We start from the raw sequence: 19,087 nt of genomic DNA, 5'->3' as shown, positions 1-19,087 counted from the left end.
GGGAAGATCTGCTGGCGAAGGGGTAGTCTACCCACTCTAGTATCCTTGGTCTTCCCTTGTGTCTCAGCTGGTAAAGAATCCACCTGCAATGCAGGAGACCTGGGTTCGATCCCTGAATTGGGAAGATCCTCTGGAGAAGGGAAAGGCTACCCTCTGCAGTATTCTGTCCCGGAGAATGTATAGTCCATAGGGGTCACAAGAGTCAGGCATGACTGAGCAACTTTCACTAATCTCATTGACTGTTGTACCAACTTTACTCCTGACATACAACACTCCAACTGGAATCTGATCTTTCCCCATTTTCCATCCCTGTTCCAGTCGGAAGCCCACAGGTACACAGTCTCCTATCACTATCCCTGATTTCCCCAAAAGTCAATCGTGAGCTATTGGAGATGGTTCCCATCCACGCTTTCCTCTCTAGCTGCATAGACTCCATCAGGCTTTCCCATGGTGCCTGGTGGCCTGGAAACTTTCCTGCCCTTTCATCCCGTGTCCACCCTGGCGGATTCACTTCCCTGAGCCTTTGATCCTCTCCTCTACCACCTGCCTTGGAAGTTCTGGACTTTCTCTTTCATGCCATGTGGGCCAGGCCTTTCTCCAGGCTTCCAAAACCCATCCTAATGGGAGATCAGCAGCTTCTCCCCAGCCTTACTAAGTCCTATGACCCGTAATTATTAACTCTTCCTTCTCTGACTTGGGTTCTGTGCTCACCCGTCACCTCTTTGCCCTTCTCCCTGTGATCCTGCTTCCTCAGGGGCATCCCCACAGGCTCCCCATCTCTCACAGGACCCGGGGTTAGATTCTGACCATCCTCTGTCATCTAGGCTTTTCCTGCATAGCAGCCTGGCACGTCTCTGCAAAGGTTATGATGCTGGGAACAAACCTGGTGGACAAGGGGACTCACCCAGGATGTGTGAAATTCTCCAGGCAGGGGACTCCTCCTTCTTCACAAGGAGAGGAGGGGCAGTGGCTGTATGGTGTGTGTTGTGGGGTGTCATTGCTCTGTCAGCCCGCCCTTCACTTTACTCCGCTCTCACATAACTGGGGGAAGGGGCCTCAGGGTCTTTTTTCCCCAACCTCACCCTCACTGTGTTTTGCCTTCACAGACCCTCATTCTCTTTCCTATAATTTCACCGTTGATCCTCGGCCCAGAGATGATCAGCCATGGTGTAAGGTTCAAGGAGAAGTTGATCAAAAGATCTTTCTCTCCTATGACTGTGGTACAGCTAAGATCAAGTACCTTAGTCCACTGGGAGAGGAAGTGAAAAGTATGAGTGCCTGGGAAACACAGACTGACACACTCAAAGACACTGGAGACTTGCTCAAGGGGCAAATGCCTGACGTTACCCGGGAGAAACACACAGACAAGGGTGAGTTAGAAAATCCAAATGCAGGAGGAGTAGACTGGGGGCTTAGCTGCATCAACTGTTTTCGGGTTAAAAAAAAAAAAAGGGTATTGTCCTTCCCTAGTAGTCTAGTGGAAAGAGCAGCTGTTGCAGGAGAGACCAGGACCAGATTAGCTGGACCTAGGGGAGGTGGACCCAGGTGGGTAAGAATCTGTCAAGTGCAGAGGCTGAGCTCTGTCTTTTCCTCGGTAGGGTCAGGACCTCTGACCCTGCAGGCCAGGATGACATGCTGGCGTGAAGGCAATGGACACACCAGTGCATCCTGGGAGTTTGGCTTCAATGGACAACTGTGCCTCCTCTTTGATTCGAAGAATGGATTCTGGACAATGGTTCATTCTAAAGGGAGGCGGATGAAACAGAAATGGGAGAACGACAGAGGTGTGATGTACTTCTTCAAGAAGGTCTCCATGGGAGACTGTCGGGCCTGGCTTCGGGATTTTATGGTGTGCTGGGAGCAAATGCTGAAGACCTCGGGTACGTGAGGAGAGTAGGAGAAAGTGGTAGTTCTCTCATGGTGACATGGACCCACCCCTCTGTGTGTGTGTGTGTGTGTGTGTGTGTGTGTGTGTGAAATGACCCGTCAGAGGTGAGCTGTCCTGGGAGAACAATGGCCCGGGGATGCTCTGTCACCCTCCTTCCTCTTCCGCCTCCTGGCGTCTCTCCTCACAGCACAGGCCTTTGTACTGTTGGACACGGATTCTCACTGATCCTAAACATGAGAGCATCTCTATGATTCCAGTCTCCTTCTTACCATTCCCTCTTTCCGGAACCTTCTTTTAAATGTCACCAACCCTCCTGGAAATCTGTCAATAGCACCTTTGCTGTCAGCTCCTGAGGACTCCATCCTGATGTCACCATCTCTGATGTCACAGCAGGCCTGAGTGACTCTGTTGGAAATCTTGCTTCCCCATTAGCTGTCAGAGTCCCATGGGGACTGGGCTCCTCCCTCCCTCCCATCTCGCCTGAGGACCTGTCACAAGGGCCTCCACGTGTGGGTGCAAACAGGCTGCATAGTAGGGGTACCTGGGTCAGGGGGGCTGAGGCGGCATCTGCCGAGTTTGGGGTCTGGACAACGGCTTCACCCTTATTCTCCTTGCAGCATCACCAACCACGGGCCCCCCCCAGCAGTGAAGTCCTCGGCCACAGCCAGCAAGCACATCACCTGGATCCTCCCCATGCTCCTTACCAGTTTCATCATAACTGTCTTCCTGGGCTGAGTCCTTTTCAGGAGCAGGTACTGAGGGCAGAATTCAGAGGGAAGGCAGGGGCACAGGGCCTGGTGTGAGGCCAGGGAAGGTGAATCCCAGCCAACCCCTGCCCCTCACTGAACCTCTTCACCCTAGAAATGAGCAGGTGAATAAGACCCCATATCACCCAAGAACAATAACTGCAGACCCAACTCCAAAGGCCCGTTCTCACAGGAAGTGGCCTGGGTTAAGCAGGCAAGGCAGGAGCCCCACAGCAGAGACTGGGGGAAGGGGTGAGGCCAGGCCTGTGCTCCTGGAGCAGCAGCAGGTCTGACTCAGTGTGGCCTGCACAACCCCAGCCTCCTGGGGACCCAGAGCCTCCATCACTGAGCAGCCCTGCCTTGAGCAGAGGTGCCTGCGGATGGATGGGTCTGAGCTGGGGTCAAGGTGCATAGCGGGGAGGGACCAGGAAGAGATGGGGGCAGAGACTCTGGTCCCTAAGCTGTCAGCTGCTGGCTGAGAGGCTTGCCGGGAGCGAAGGAAGGAGGTTTCCCTGCAGCCCCCAAGGCTGTCAGGAAGCAAGGCCCCTCCTCCAGGGACCTGCTTCCTGGTCCTTTAGGCCCCCCTTGGGGAGGATCTGAACCTGAGTAAAGGGAGCAGATTGATTCCTCACTGGCTCCAGTCCTGAGCCTGAGCAGGGGGTGTCAGGGCCTGGGGTGACTGTGATGCAGGAAGGAAAGAGGAGGTGACAAGAAGCTGCTGGGCCTCGGGTAGGGGTGGGGGTGGAGGACATAGGAGCCCCTCAGTGAGGGCGGGGCTGGAGCGGGGGTTGGGGAGGCGCCGCCCCAGGAAAGTGAGAGGAGTTTCTCAGCCCCCTGGACCAAGGCCTCTTTCTTTTCTGCAGGAGACGGTGCTCCCAGAAAGCGCGGCAGGTGCTCTGTCTGCCTTTCTCCTGCTCTTCACTTTAGATCCAGGAGATCAGGCCCCATGAATCCTGAGTCTGTTTTCCGGATACGATGTCACAGTAGATGCATCACTTCATGGACATTATCACATTTGATGAAATCCTACTCAGCATTTCTAAAAAAAAAAAACAGAAACAATTTATTTAGCCACCTTCTCCTGGTGCTAAGTGATGGAGTTTCTACACTGAAATACTCAAGTACTTGAAGAAATATCCACAAACAGGACATTTTTCATCGTATTCTAGTTTGTGAATAATTAGACTCAGCCTCATGACCTCGTTCTTGCAGATGATATTGTAAGAAAAATCCCATCTGCTATTACGGAACTCAGGGATTCTGTGTCTGGAGAAATCACCTCAGCCTATTTTCAATAGAAGAAAGTTTTATTTATGACTATTTCCCTTAATAATTTATTATGCTGAAAGTGAAAGTGTTAGTCGCTCAGTCTTGTCCAACTCTTTGCGACCCTGTGGACTTTAGCCCGCCAGGCTCCTCTGTCCATGGGATTCTCCAGGCAAGAACACTGAAGTGGGTTGCTGTTTCCTTCACCAGGGGACCTCTCCAACTCAGGGATTGAACCCGCGTCTCCTGTGTCTCCTGCATTGGCAGGCATTCTTTACCATCTGAGCCACTGGGGAAGCCTGTTTATTATGCTAGTGCTATTTAAATCAGCATCTCAGGACTCCAGAAAGCTTGAAGTATGTGAGAGTTTTGTTTTCTAACCCACAAGAGAGGTTGATGTGTCACCATTTCTCCGTCTTATGGGATTCAGTGCACCTGGAGATTCTGAGGAAACAGGGTCTGAGAGGACACATGCACCCTGTGTTCACGGCAGCGCTGCTCACAGCAGCCGGGACCTGGAAGCCCCCTAAACGTCCGCCCACAGGGGAATGGATAAAGAAGATGCGGGACATATACACAGGGCAGTGTCACTCAGCCGTCAGAAGGAACGAGAGAATGCCGACGCAGCAACGTGCATGGCCCTGGGGACTGTCGTATAGAACAACAGAAGTCAGACAGGGAGGCAGAGGCACCTTCTGACGGCCCTTACATGTGGAATCCAAAAAGCCGTGATACAAGTGCTCTTCCTTACAAAACAGAAAGGGACTCACAGACTTAGAGAATGAATTTATGGTTGCCAGGGGGAAAGGATGAGGGGAAAGGGATAGTTAGGGAGTCTGGGATCAACATGTACACACTGATTTATTTAAAATGGATAACCAGCAAGGACCTACTGTATAGCACATAGAACTCTGCTCAATGTTACGTGGCAGCCTGGGTGAGGATGGGAGGGGAGCTGGGGAAGAATAGATGCATGAATGGAAGTGAAAGTGAAAGAAGGTTAGTTACACAGTCATGTCCGACTCTTTGGGATCCCGTGGACTGTCAGCTGCCACCTCCTCTGTTCATGGAAATCTCCAGGCAAGGGAGTACTGGAATGGGTTGCCATTTTCTTCTCCAGGAGATCTTCACGACCCGGGGATCGAACCTGGGTCTCTTGCATTGCAGGCAAATTCTTTAGCAACTGAGCCAGCAGGGAAGATAGAGACATGTAAGTGAGTAAGTGTTCGTTGCTCAGTCGTGCCCGACTCTTTGCAACCCATGGACTACAGCCCACCAGACTCCTCTGTCCATGAGATTTTCCAGGCAAGGATACTGGAGTGGGTTGCCATTTCCTTCTCCAGGGGATCTCCCCAACCCAGGGATCGAACCCGGGTTTCCTGCACAGCAGGCAGATTCTTTACTGACTGAGCTACAAGGGAAGCCCTGTATGTGTGTGTTAAATCCCTAGCCTAGCTTCTTTGTGCTGCTCTTTCAGAACACCTGCACTCTGGGTGTATATTTCCACCTTGCTTCCATCTTAAATAAACTTTTTCTGTATATATCCTGTAATAATAGTGGTACCTATTTTTACAGTTTTTGCCTCCTTGGAACATTCTTGTTTTCAAAGATGGTAAGAGCCAAGGGAACTTTGCATCTCATGCCTCGTGTTTAGTGTCTAGAACTCATTTTACACCAAGCTACCCAGGTTCAATTCCTGGGCAGGGAACTAAGCTCCCTCTTTAGCACTGCTCACTGTGGTCCCTCTAGATCAATATTAAGGAAATAGACACCTTATACTACTACACCTTATATTAAGGAGTAAATATGCACCTTTATACAGGTAGAGGGGCTTCACAATTGTGTCATGGGATCTTTTGCCTCTGCTAAGAGTTTTTAAAAAAGAGAAAGTCTTCTAAAAGTTGACCTGTTTCCTTCCCTTTCTAGGCTTTTTAATGGCTATTGTTTTTTCCTTTCTAGTCCTTGTTTATTTAACCTTTTGGTTGACTTTGTGTCTGTAGGATCTACCAGTTTGAAATAACACACATGGTGACTCAAGGAATATAGCCCGTTCCAGTGGAGGGTGGCCCAGATCCATGTAGGTCCTTGTGAGGGACTTCTGCACCTTGAGGGGAGGCTCAGTTCAGTGGTCGCTGTCCAGCAGAGAGTTTTGATAGAAGAAAGCTTTGGCCCCTTAACCCGTAAGAATAAGGGTGTAGACCCCTCAGTGGGGAACGATACAGGCTGGGACAGTTTGCTGCAGTGAGTGTACCAGGACAAAAGTCACATCAAGCATCACAATACAAAGAAATTGTAAGGGGCTAAAAATAATTGCATGCATGTGCAGTTGGGGAAAATAATCAACAACAAGATACAAATAGACCAAAAACCCAAGGGGATTTCAGAGCAGCCAGGAGCAAAAGCAGGGTACTGGTCATGATTCCTGCACACAGCACCACATAGGGGGAACAAAAACCCAGCTCACCCTCTCTGGCCTGAACCCAGGACCCTCCACACCCTCATCTCATAGGCGGGACCGGCTCCCCCACCCTCTGGAGCCAGCAAGGGAACATGTTACTTGTTTTTGCTCCCTCATGAGTCCCAATAAAGCATTTCCCCCCCCTGAATTTGTGTCTGGCCTTTTACAAACGTCTATCGATAGAGTCCAGGAGCCCTGGTCGGTAACACAGGAGGGCTTTTGCTGAAGGTCAGGATGCTGCTCGGAGATGGTGTCTCCAGTGGGCTTCCAGCAGAAACAGGTGTTGAACACATGCAGATTCTAGGTGGGGATGCACTGTATCAGGAACAAAGCAGGCGCAATGGTTGATATGAGTAGAGAGATGGGAAGGCCAGCCAGGTCCTGACTGTAGAGTATGATGCTGGTTCAGAGCAGGGGGGGATCCTAAAGGCAAACACCTGGATGGGCAGCCAACCTGGACACAAACTGCATGACTGAAAGGAATGAGACAGGGAATGCCCTGGGGCTCCACTGGTTAGGACTCCAGACTTTCACTGCCAGGTGCCCGGTTTGATCACTGGTCAGGGAGCTAAGATCCCAAAAGCCAGGCGGCCGACCAAAAAACAAAAAACCCAAGAAACGAAAGAAAATAGAACACAAGCTGGATGATCAGGATGCTGAAAACAGCCATCGCAACAGCTTGTCTGGATACTTTCCCCAGTTTCTAGAACTGAGCCAGTTAACAGAACTGAGAACCGTTACCTGAGAGAAATGCAATTTCCAGTAGGAGGGCCCTCATCACCATGGCAAGCGCAGTGCCGCGGTCCTCTGGCCTTCCCCATCCCCGGGAGCCATGTGGCCATTGACTCAGGTAAGTGCCCACTGGGAAGCAGAAACCACCCCACATTCATATGGACCCTGTGTGTGACTCACATCATGTCCAGGGATCTGAAGCATCATCGCAGCCCTGCTGTTATTAATGTGATGCATGAGATGCAGGGTACTGAGTACATAACCGTCCGGCATCCTGCTTACAGGGGTATCACGGTGTGTGAAGACCCACACAGTGGTTATTTCACATTCTCCAGATTTGAACCAGTGATGGAAAAGTCTCTGTAGTTAGGAATGTGGTGAAGGCTGCCATAGTTGAGAAGTACGAGTACATTCTCATATTGCCTTTCCTTTGCTACAAACAGAATGTTGCAAGACCACCCATTTCTGGGTAAAATGACAGCGATTAGTGAACAGTCATAACCTGAAAGCATGCAGGGCTGTAATCCCTTCACATCTCCTTTTTATATCTGCCTAGTGTAAAGCATTTCTATCAATGGCTGGACACTAAATATTTCAGAATTTGCAGACCAGAGGCCTCTGCAACTGCTCAACTCAGCTGTGGAAGGTGTTCATGGAAAGGACATGAAGGAAGGAGTGTGGTGGGATCTGCCACTGGGACCCTAGGACCCTGCGGCACCCATGACACAGAAGTCCATCAGCGGGGAAATCGTGCCAGGGGTAACCTGCCTGCCTGCTAAGTCACTTCAGTCGTGTCTGACTCTTTGCGACCCTATGGACTGTAGCCCACCAGGTCCCTCTGTCCATGGGATTCTCCGGGCAAGAATACCCATGTGGGTTGCCATGCCCTCACCCAGGGACAGCTTGTGACATCCCAGAGCATCACAACCCAGGCCCACAGGGTCAGAGGTATGGCCACGCCACTTGTAGTGGGGAAAGCGTAACATTTAAACATGGCTATTGATATGGTCCTGAGTCTGGTAGAGAAGGGACCTCTGGTCTTGATGAACTGGGCTCATCCACTTGGTAATCATTACCGAGAGGCCAGCTGTCATAGGATAGAAGTGATCGTGTGGTTTGGCATAAGGAAGGCCACAGGGAACAAATAAGATGACCAGCAGGGGTCAAGAACTGACACCAGAACTGTGGTACCTCCCTGTCCTCTGATCACCTCTGTGGTTACCCAGGGTCCCCGTGGCCCCTTGGACCCAGGAAGCCACTCTACAGCAGAGGAGGGGGGCGTTAGCCTGTAACTGCAGGACACACCCTCCCATCACATTCCCACCACCAAAGGCTACAAGGCAGGACAGGGCAGGGTTGGGATTCATAAACAGGCAGCTGAGGCAGCCGCTGGATAATTCCCCAGGTGATGAGTCACCCAGTGCTGGGGTTCGCAAACCAGGGCAGTGGTCAGAGGGGTTCCTTTGGTTTTTCACGTTGTCTTTGCCTGTTTTCGTACCACAAACCTTGATGTGCACAGAGACAGACACCAAAAGGCTTGAAGAGACGAACTGATTTGTCTTCTGTAGAAGAGTTCCCTAGCTCCTGTCTTAATCAATAACCATTACAGGCTGCCATCTGCACAGTCTGTGGATGATATGAATGTGGGACCAAACGGCAGAAGTGGGGGTCCCCTCCTCACCCTCACGCCCCATGTCACACTTTGGAAGAATGGGCTCTCAACCCTCCTGGGGACCAGGCTGGGAGGCTTTTGCTGGGGTGAGTCCTCAGGCAAGGGGATAAGACGCCAGTTGGTGGAGAGTGTGATTCGGGTTCCTTCACAGGTGTGAAGGTATTGGAGGCCCTGGGCTTCTCAGGATGCAGAGATGTGGAATGAACTTAGTGAGCTGCAGAGGAGAAGCTGTGGCCACTAAGGGGATGTGTTTGGGGAAGGGAGAGCCTGGGCAGCACGGGTGGTTCATGGGTGGTAAAGTGGCCTGGGAGTCAAGGCCAGGGGGTCGTGTGGAGCAGAAGGGTTTGTGTAAACAAATGAGATGAGTGGTGTGTGCTTTTCAGGGGGTGTCTGGGTTCCTCCCCACAGGAAGGTCGCCTGTCCCAGCCCTGCCATGGGGGCCCCCACTCCTGGAGGCATGGCTGAGGGGCTGGGAGCTTAGGGATGGCAGTGTTTCCTGCCATGCTCTCCTTGTCCTCTCACCTCCCCACCTCCCACTGTCTGAGCATTGCTATTTCAACCAGTTTGCGCTTTTGCTGGCCTGAAAGTGGCCAACCAGCCCAGCAGCTGCCAACAAGGAAAGGAGCTCACCTAAGGAGTGAGGAGGAGGAGGAGGAGGCAACACCACGCCCATGGGCTCTCTAACCAAGGCAGCTCGGTCCCGCTCTTTGGATATAATGCATCAGCCCTGCCCTCTCCCAGCAGGTTCACTGGCAGCTCACCACCCTGTGCTTCGTGGACACAGTTGCGCAGCAAAAGGAGAACCAAGATGGCAAGACTGAAGTTGGTGCCAGCAGCCCTTGCCACCTGGAGCCCGGGGTGACCCACCCTTGGGGAGGAGCCTGGTTGGCCAGTGGAGAAAGGAATGAGACCCCAGAGTCCTCCCACTGGAGTCTCTCCTGGGGGCTCCCTCCATGCTCCCCACACCCTCTGTGGGACTGATGTTCCTCAAAATTTCAATGATCTGTCCCTCACCTTTCTTCTATCCATCCCCTTCTCTGGATCCCGAGTTATTTGTGTTTTTTAGTGGCACTAACACCTGATAAGGGGCTTCCCAGGTGGCTCAGCAGTAAAGAATCCGCCTGTCAATATGAGAGATGTCTGTTCCATCCCTGGATGGGGAAGATTCCCTGGAGGAGGAAATGGCAACACACTCCAATATTCTTGCCTGAGGAAATCCCATGGACAGAGGAGGCTAGCGGCATACAGTCCACAGGATCACAGAGAAACGACTTAGTGACTAAACAACAACAACTTCTGAGACAGGGGTTGGTGAGTCCTCGGCGTATACAAATTCGGGGCCACCTGCATGATCTCCTCAGGTCCTCATGAATATTTAGCCTCTGTTCGTTCCTGTAGGTAGCGTTTCCCATGGACAAATATGTAAATTGAGGCATGGCAAGATGAAGAAACTAGCATAGTCAGAATTTTGTCCCGATTCCTGTTTCTGGAGGTATCTATAGTCCACATCCATGAAACTGCTTCCGGTACTAATTGCAACCTCCCCAGCCCTCCACCTCTGACCTCATGCCTGGGGATCTGGAGTGAGCCCGGGGGTCAGGGGCAGGCATGGGGTGAGTCTGGGTGCCCAAGTCCCTGGGGCCGGTGCTCCTCACTCGGGGCCGACCCGGCCCATCTGTGGCGGCAGCCTCTGACTTCCTCCTGTTCTTCCAGTCCTTCCTCCCTGAATATACTTCCAGAGGGGCTTCCGGGTTGCCTCCTCTGGGGGATTCAAGCCAGGCTTCCGCCCCCCAGCACTTCATAATGAAGTCTGTCCCCACGCAGCTCACCTGGCCCCACCAAGCTCTTGCCCCACCCAACCCTGAGTTCTGCCCACACTTGTGGGTCTCTTGTCCTCCAACCAGCCTCCCAGCACAGGTCCATCCCACACAGAGACTCTAGTGAGTCCGTTGAGAACCTTCTTGTCTACTTTGCACCTGCTGATTCACAGAGTTTGCTGCTCTCCATGGGTGGCAGCTGGATGACCCCAAGGTAGAGCCTGGTGCTATACGGGGTGTGAGTCAGGGCTTCAGATAAGCCTTCGTGTGGCAATGCAGTCACACAACTCATCAGTTTCCCAGGGACCTGCAGTGATTGTCTTAGCCTGGGCTGGCGTCACATGGAGGTGGGGCAGAGCTGAGAGATTGACTAGAGCCAAGCTTTGGCTTCTCCCCGTGTGCCTGTGTGTGTATGTATGTGTGCGTGTTGGGGGGATGGGTTGTCGGGAGTCTCCTGTCTGGAGCTCTGTTGGCTGTGAGCCCAAGCCAGTGCTAGGCATGGTCTCCAAATGCTGGCCAGAGCACCAGACACTTTGCAATCTGCTGACTCTGTGCTGGAACAGTGAGCAAGCAATTCTGTGCCCATGGTCTCTAAGAGTGGAGTCTCCATTTCCCATAGTCCTCCAGTGCTCCAGATCATAAACCCTGTTTGTTTTCAAAATGGGAGTGAGGGAATGGGGGTATGGGGCTGCTTCTCCCAGCGCTGCACCAGGGCTAGGGTGCCTGATGGAGGGCCTAAACCTCCTGCTCCTTAGGCAGAATGCTCCAGTTTGTGATGACCCCTCCGTTTCAGAGTACCTGGCCAAAGGGTCCTGAGTAGTCCCTTCTTTTCTGCTCCTGCCCTTCTCAGCGTGGTTCTTTCTCTATGCTGGTTGTAGAGGGGATGTTCTGCTGGTTGCAGGTCATTTTCTCAGAAAGAGAGCTATTCTGTATGTGGTTGCAGTTTTGGTGTGTTCATGGGAGAGTGGAGCTCAGGGTGTCCTACTTGGCCACCTTGATTTTGCCTTTGTGTGATCAATGATCTTTCATGTCAGTATTGTGATTGTTTTGAGGCGCCAGGAACCATGGGCACATTGCCATCTGATATGTGTGTGTGTCCTGACTGCTCCGTTGACCCGTCCGTCTCTCTCCTGAGACTCCTGAGTCCCTGAGACACAGCAATATCAAAATTAGGCCAATTAGTAACATTACCTCTACATGTCCCATTGACAGGAAGAATCACGCCTCTCTCACTCTAAATCCAAAGATAGAAATGGTTAAGCTTTTGAAGAAGGCATGTCAAAGCCAAGATGGGCCAGAAACGAGGCTTCTTCCCCCTAATAGTCAAGTTGTGAAGCAAAGGAAATGTTCTTAAAGGAAATCAAAAGTGCTCCTCCAGTGACCACACAAAGGAGAAGATAGCAAAACAGCCTTCCTGCTGATATGGAGAATCTTTCAGTGGACTGGAGGAAAGATCACAACACTGCCTTAGGCCAAGGCCTAATCCAGAGCCAGGTCCTAGGTCGCTTCAAGTCTATGAAGGCTGAAGGAGGTGAGGAAGCTGCAGAAAAAAAGTTGAAAGCCGATAGAGTTTGTTCTTAAGGTTAAGGAAAAAAGGCATCTTTGTAACATAAAGCGCAGAGTGGAAGAGAGAGGGTTGATGCTGAAGCTCCGGCAAGTCATCCAGAAGATCTAATAAAATAATCTCTGAAGATGGCTATCCTAAATTAGAGCTTTCCAGTGTAGAGGAAAAGAGTGTTCTACTGAAGAAGATGCCCCTGAGGACTTGCATGGCTAGCAAGGAGAACTCAGTGCCTGGCTTCAAAGAGTCAAAGGCTAGGCTGACTCTCCTGTTAGGGGCTAATGCAGCTGGTGACTTCAAGTTCAAGCCAAGCCTCACTTACCTTCTGAAAATCCTAGTGACTTTCAGAATTATGCTGAATCTGCTCTGCCTGTGCTCTGCAAATGGAACAACAAAGTTGAGATGAGAGCATCTCTGTTTACAACACTGATTACCAAAAATAGTAAATCCACTGTGGAGACCTACTGCTCCCAGAGAATGATTCCGTTCAAGATATCACTGCTCACTGAGAAAGCACCCAAGGGCTCTGATGGAAGTACAATGAGATTCATGTTGTATTCACATCTACTAACACAGCATCCATTCTGATCAAGAAGTAGTCACAATGTTCAAGTCGTGGTATTTAGGAAATAGTTTCTGTAAGGTTATAGCTGCCACAAATAGTGAATCCTCTGATGGATCTGGGCAAAGTCAATTGAAAAGTTTTCAGAGCGAATTCACAAAACATTTGTGATTCATGAGAAGAGGTTGAAATAACTACATTAATAGGAATTTAAAAGTTGATTCTAACCTTCTTAGATGACTTTGAGGGGTTCAAGATTTCACTGGAAGTAGTAGCTACAATGTGGTGGAAATAGAAATAGAGCTAGAACTGGAAGTGGAGCCTAATGTGAAGATGGGACTGATTGTTGCAATCTAATGGAGAAGATTCTTGAGAGTCCCTTGTCCTGCAAGGAGATCCAACCAGTCCATTTGAAGGAGATCAGTCCTAGATGTTCTTTGGAAGGACTGATGCTAAAGCTGAAACTCCAAATCTTTTGTGAAGAGTTGACTCATTGGAAAAGACTCTGATGCTGGGAGGGATTGGCGGCAGGAGGAGAAGGGGATGACAGAGGATGAGATGGCTGGATGGCATCAGCGACTGGATGGGCATGAGTTTTAGTGAACTCCGGGAGTTGGTGATAGACAGGGAGGCTTTGTGTGCTGTGATTCATGGGGTCACAAAGAGTCGGACACGACTGAGCAACTGAACTGAACTGAATGATAAATATTAGGTTTAGAATAAATTTAGTTGCAAAGGCAGCAGGAGGGTTTGAGAGGATTAACTCCAATATGGAAAGAAGTTCTACTGTGGGTAAAACGCCATCAAAGAGCATTCATGCTAAGAGAAAGCTTCTGTGAAAGGAACAGTCAAACAATGTGGCAAACTTCATTGTTGTCTTATTTTCAGAAATTGTGCTATCCTCCACAACTGTCAGCAACCACCACCCTGATCAGTCAGCAGCCACAGATCTTGAGACAAGATCCTCCACCAGCAAAAAGATGATGACTCCCTGGAGGCTCAGATGATGCTCAACATATTTTAATTTAGAAACAAAGTGTTGTGTATTAAGGTCTGTACATTATTTATTTAGACATAAAGCTATTGCGCCCTTAACAGACTTCCATGTCAACATAACAATACATTGCAGTGGAAATGAAAAAGTTTGTGTGATTCCCTTTATTGTGAAATTCACTTTATTGCCCTGGTCTGGAACCCAGCCTGCAATATCTCTGAGGTCTGCCTGTATTTATATGGCTTTTAGTCCACGTTTTCCAGCCTAGAACTAACATTGGGATGGCTGAGTAGTAGGGTGAACATATGACCTAGTGTTGGGATATGGTGAAATATACATTTAAAAGTCCAGAGAATTTAAGGATCACTCCACAACTGGACTCCATGTTTGTTTAGGAGTGATCTTTAAATTCTCTGTTTCCACAAGAAATAAAGCATTATCACTGGTTTTATTTAATCCCATAACGTAGAGGAAAGGTGAAATACCATGACTTTTCTCCTGGATTAGAAAACAGGCATGAAGTACTTAACTCTCTTGCAATATTAATTTAAGGATCAGTATAAAGGGAGGAGCCTGGTAGGCTGCAGTCCACGGAATCGCTAGGAGTCGGACACAACTGCGTGACTTCACTTTCACTTTTCACTTTTCACTTTCATGCATTGGAGAAGGAAGGGCAACCAACTCCAGTGTTCTTGCCTGGAGAATCCCAGGGACCGGGGAGCCTGGAGGGCTGCCCTCTATGGGGTCGCACAGAGTCGGACATGACGGAGGTGACTTAGCAGCAGCAGCAGCAGCATAAAGGGTTCCCAGGTGGCACTAGTGGTAAAGAATTGGCCTGCCAACGCAGGAGACACAGGAGACAAGGATTCGATCCCTGGGTCAGGAAGAGCCCCTAGAGATGGAAATAAGAACCCACTCCAGTATTCTTGCTGTGAAATCTGATGAACAGAGGAGCCTGGTGGGCTACAGTCCATGGGGTCCCAAAGAATCGAGCATGACTTAGTGCCAATAGGGTAATAAATTATGAAGGGAATCAGTCAGTGTAAAATTTTGTTCCACTGAAAACACACTGAAGTTGTTTCTATGGACATAGAAAAAAATCCCTGAGTCCTGTGATAGCAGATGTATTTTTCCAGCAACATCATCATTTGTAAGAATAAGGTCACAATGCAGGGAAAAGTCTAATTTTCTAAAAACTAGAAGACTGAAAGAGTTCTGTTTGTGGAGATCTCTTGTTCAAACAGTTGAAAGTTTCGGTTCAGGGGTTCTGTCACTCAGCACCAAGAGAAATTAGGTTTTAAAAAATTAAAGATGTTGAGGAGGATGCTCATCAGATGGGACAAGAGACTCTTATGGTGCAGCCACCGTGTCATTATAAGTGGTAGACAGACTTGGGATTCCTAAGGTCTGATCTCTTGGCTATAAAGTGAACGCAGGAGAAGAAAAGCAGCCAAACAAAGACTGAATCCTCAGGCCGACAGAGCACCTGTCAGGGGCTTCCTGGGAGCACCGCCTCCTGCAGAAAAGAAACAGGTGTTGGTCCAGGAAGCTGAGGAACTCCTGTCACTTTCCTGGGGCTGCCCCTCCCCAGCACCCCCTCCAGCCTCGCCCTCACTGAGGGGCTCATATGTCCTCCACCCCTACCCCCACCCCAGGCCCAGCAGCTTCTTGTCACCTCCTCTTTCCTTCCTGCATCACAGAGTCACCCCAGGCCCTGACAGCCCCTGCTCAGGCTCAGGACTGGAGCCAGTGAGGAATCAATCTGCTCCCTTTACTCAGGTCCGGATCCTCCCCAAGGGGGGACTAAAGGACCAGGGAGCAGATCCCTGGAGGAGGGGCCTTGCTTCCTGACAGCCTTGGGGGGCTGTAGGGAAACCTCCTTCCTTTGTGCCCCTCCAGCCTCTGAGCCAGCAGCACCCACAGTTCTCAGGACCAGGGTCCCTGCCCCCATCTCTTCCTGGTCCTGCCCAGCTGGGTGCCTCCACCCCAGCTCAGGCCCACCCATCCCCAGGCACCTCTGCTCAAGGCAGAGCCGCTCAGTGATGGGACTCTGGGTCCCCAGGTGGCTGGTGAAGTGCAAACCACAGGCTGAGTTACAACTGCTGCTGCTTCAAGAGCACAACCCTTCCCCCAGTCTCTGCGGTGGGGCTCCTGCCTTGCCTGCTTGACCCACGCCACTCCCTGTGAGAACAGGCCTTTGGAGTTGGGTCTGTAAAGGCCTTCCCACCCCTTCCTCCTGGGATGAGAGCCCGGCCCCTCTCATCTTGGCCCCTGGGTGGGTCCCCTCCCATCTTGGCCCCTGGGTGGGTCCCCTCCCCGCTGACACATCACGTGGAGCCCCCATGCTGCTCTCAGCCCCCGTGAGTCCTGCCCTCCCCCTGAGTGCCTGCTGTTCTCACACCACCTACCCTGGGCCCTGCCAGCCAGCAGTCTGTGCAACTTCAACAGGCCCCCAGCCTTCCTGCACCCAGCCACCCCCCACTTCCCATTGTCATCTGACAGTGAGGAGCTATCATAAATGAGGCCTGAGCTTGTCTGAGTTCTTGCTGTCAAGTTATATGTGGTCTTACTCACCTGGCTCATTTCCAGGATGAGGAGGTTTAGTGAAGGGCAGGGGTTGCATGGGATTCCCAAATCCAGGAGGAAGGGGTGGGAAGGCGTTTGCAGACCCTACTCCAAAGGCCTCTTCTCATACGAAGTGGCATGGCAAGCAGGCAAGCAGGAGCCCCACAGTAGAGACTGTGGGAAGGGGATAGGCTAGGCCTGTGCTCCTGGAGCAGCAACAGTTGTGACTCAGCCTGTGGGACTCCCCTCCTTGTCCCCACACTAGGCCCTGTGCCCCTGCCTTCCCTCTGAATTCTGCCCTCAGTACCTCTTCTTGTAATGGATACAGGCTACGATGCCCATTATGACAAAAATGGTGAGAACCCTGGCAGCGATCCAGGTGATGGGACTGATGCCTGGGGCCGTGGGCTGCACTGTAGGTGAGACCGTGGTCAGTGATGCTGCAAGGAGAGTAAGAGTGAAGCCCTTGTCCAGACCCCAAACTTGGCAGATGCCTCCTCGCTCCCCTGACTCAGTATCCCTACTGTGCAGACAGCTGGCACCGATCACATGGAGGCCCCGAGATAGATCCCCAGGCGAGATGGGGGGAAGGGAGGAGCCCACTCCTCACAGGGCTCTGACAGCTAATGGGGGAGCAAGGTTTCCAGCACAGCCACTCAGTCCCGCTGCGACATCAGAGACGGTGACCTCAGGATGGAGTCGTCAGGAGCTGACAGCAGAGGTGGTGTTGACAGATTTCCAGAAGAAGGACTGGTGACATTTGAAAGAAGATTCTGGAAAGAGAGTACAGTGAGAAATAAATCTCAGAAATCGAAAAGATGTCTACAGGTTTGGGATCAGCAAAAATCCACGTTCAGTTGACCAAAGGCCTGTGCTGTGAGGAGAGACGTCAGGAGGTGGAAGAGGAAGGATATCAGAGTATCCCCGGGCCATCGCTCTCCCAGGACAACTCATCTCTGATGGATCACTTCCTCAAACACACACACACACAGACACACATACACACACACACTCACGGGAGTGGGTCCATGTCACCATGAGAGGAGGATCACTTTCTCCTCCCTTCTCACTTACCCGTGGTCTTCAGCATTTCCTCCCAGCGCACCCTGAAAGCCTGCAGCCAGGCCCGCCAGTCTCCATGGAGACCTTCTTCAGGAAGTCGGTCACTGCCCTGTCACTCTCCCACTTCTCCTTCATGCATCCGCCTCCGGGGTGATCCACTCTCCAGTGTCCATCCTCCGAATCAAAGTGGAGGCTCATTAGTCCACTCAAGCAGACTGCCAGGATCCACTGATGTGTCTGTCATCCTCACAGCGACATGCCATCCTGGCCTGCAGGGTGAGGGGGTCTGCCCCCACTGTGGGAAACAAAGAGCTCAGCCTCTGGGCTTTCTTTGCCCCACCTGGGTCCACTTCCTGTGGCCCAGCTAATGTGGCCCTGTGCTCTCCCCAAAGGCCACTCCTTCCATGCTGGACTACTAGGAAGGACCAATATCCAATTATATTTTTTACTTATAAAAAGTGAATGTAGCTGAGCCCCTAATCCAGCCCTTCTGTACTTGGACTTTCTAACTCACCTCTGGCCATGCGTTTCTCCAGTGTAAAGTCATGCAGTTTGGCCCTTGATCCAGTCCCTGATGTCTCTAAGTGTTTCAACCTGTCTTTCCCAGGTCTTTATGGTTTTCACTTCTTCTCCCAGTAGACTTGAGAATATGATCTTAGCACGACCACAATCACAGGAGAGAAAAACCTCTCCGTCCACCTGGCCTTGAACCTCACACCACGGCTGTCCAGGTCTGGGCTGAGGGTCGACGGTGAAGTTATAGGAAAGAGAGTGAGCGTCTGTGAAGGCAAAGTGCAGTGAGGGTGAGGTTGGGAGAAGAAGACCCATAGGCCTCCTCCCCCAGTTCTATGAGAGCAGAGTAGGGCTGCAGAGCTGGGTTGACAAAGCAGGACGGCCCCGCCTGCCCTCCCCAGCCCTTCTCCAGGTACGATTGAGGAAGGCGACGAAGCTTCAGCCAGGCAAGAAACACCAAAACCCTGGATATGCCCCATTTCCACTCTGCTCACAAGCTCCCCATGTGGCACTGACTGACACATACCTTTCCCAGGGATGGGCCAGGCTGGTTCAGAAGAAAAGGCCTAAACCCAGAGGACTGTCAGCTTCTCTCTGAGTGTCCTGTGGGAGATGCAGAGGGTGAGGGGGCTGTTCCTGAGGAAGCGGATCACAGATAGTGGGGCTGGGGGTGGGGAGGATGAGCACAGAACCCAAAGCAGGGGAAGGGAGAGTTTATAATTACGGGTCACTGGGCTTAGCAAGGCCAGCGAGATGTGGTGATCTCCCACTAGGATGGGTCTTGGAAGCCTGGAGAAGGCCTGGCCCACCTGGCATGAAAGAGATAGTCCAGAAATTCCAAGGCAGGTGGTAGCGGAGGGGATCCAAGGCTCAGAGAAGTGAATCTGCCAGGGCGGATGCGGTGTGAAAGGGCAGGAAAGAGTGCAGTCCACCAGCTCCATGGGAAAGCCTGATGGACTCCATGGAGCTCGAGAGGAAAGCGGGGATGAGAAGCATCTCCAAGAGCTCAAGGATGACTTTTGCAGAAGGTCAGGGATGGTGGGAGGAGACCGTGTTCCTGTGGGCTTCTATCAGGAAAAGGGATGGAATTTGTGGAAAAATCAGATTCCAAGTGGGGGTGCTCTAGGGCAGCAGAAAGTAGGTGCAGTGGTCAAAGTGGTTAAAGATTCTCAGTGCCAGCCAGGGCCTGACTGCAGAGAACATGATGCTGGCTCATAGCACAGGGTGATCCTAAAGGCAAACAGATGGGCA

At 51.3% G+C, this 19,087-nt stretch overlaps 2 pseudogenes; one reads left to right on the top strand and one right to left on the bottom strand.

Moving 5' to 3' along the window:
• Nucleotides 1–1,109: 1,109 nt before the first annotated feature.
• LOC108634674 lies at nucleotides 1,110–3,626 on the top strand (annotated as a pseudogene).
• Nucleotides 3,627–15,002: 11,376 nt separating this feature from the next.
• LOC102189857 lies at nucleotides 15,003–18,102 on the bottom strand (annotated as a pseudogene).
• Nucleotides 18,103–19,087: the final 985 nt, after the last annotated feature.

The sequence above is a fragment of the Capra hircus genome, unplaced genomic scaffold (assembly GCF_001704415.2).
Source record: "Capra hircus breed San Clemente unplaced genomic scaffold, ASM170441v1, whole genome shotgun sequence".
NCBI classification, from domain to species: Eukaryota; Metazoa; Chordata; class Mammalia; order Artiodactyla; family Bovidae; genus Capra; species Capra hircus.
Note: the sequence above shows the minus strand (reverse complement) of the source record. Positions and strands in the feature narration are given on the sequence as shown.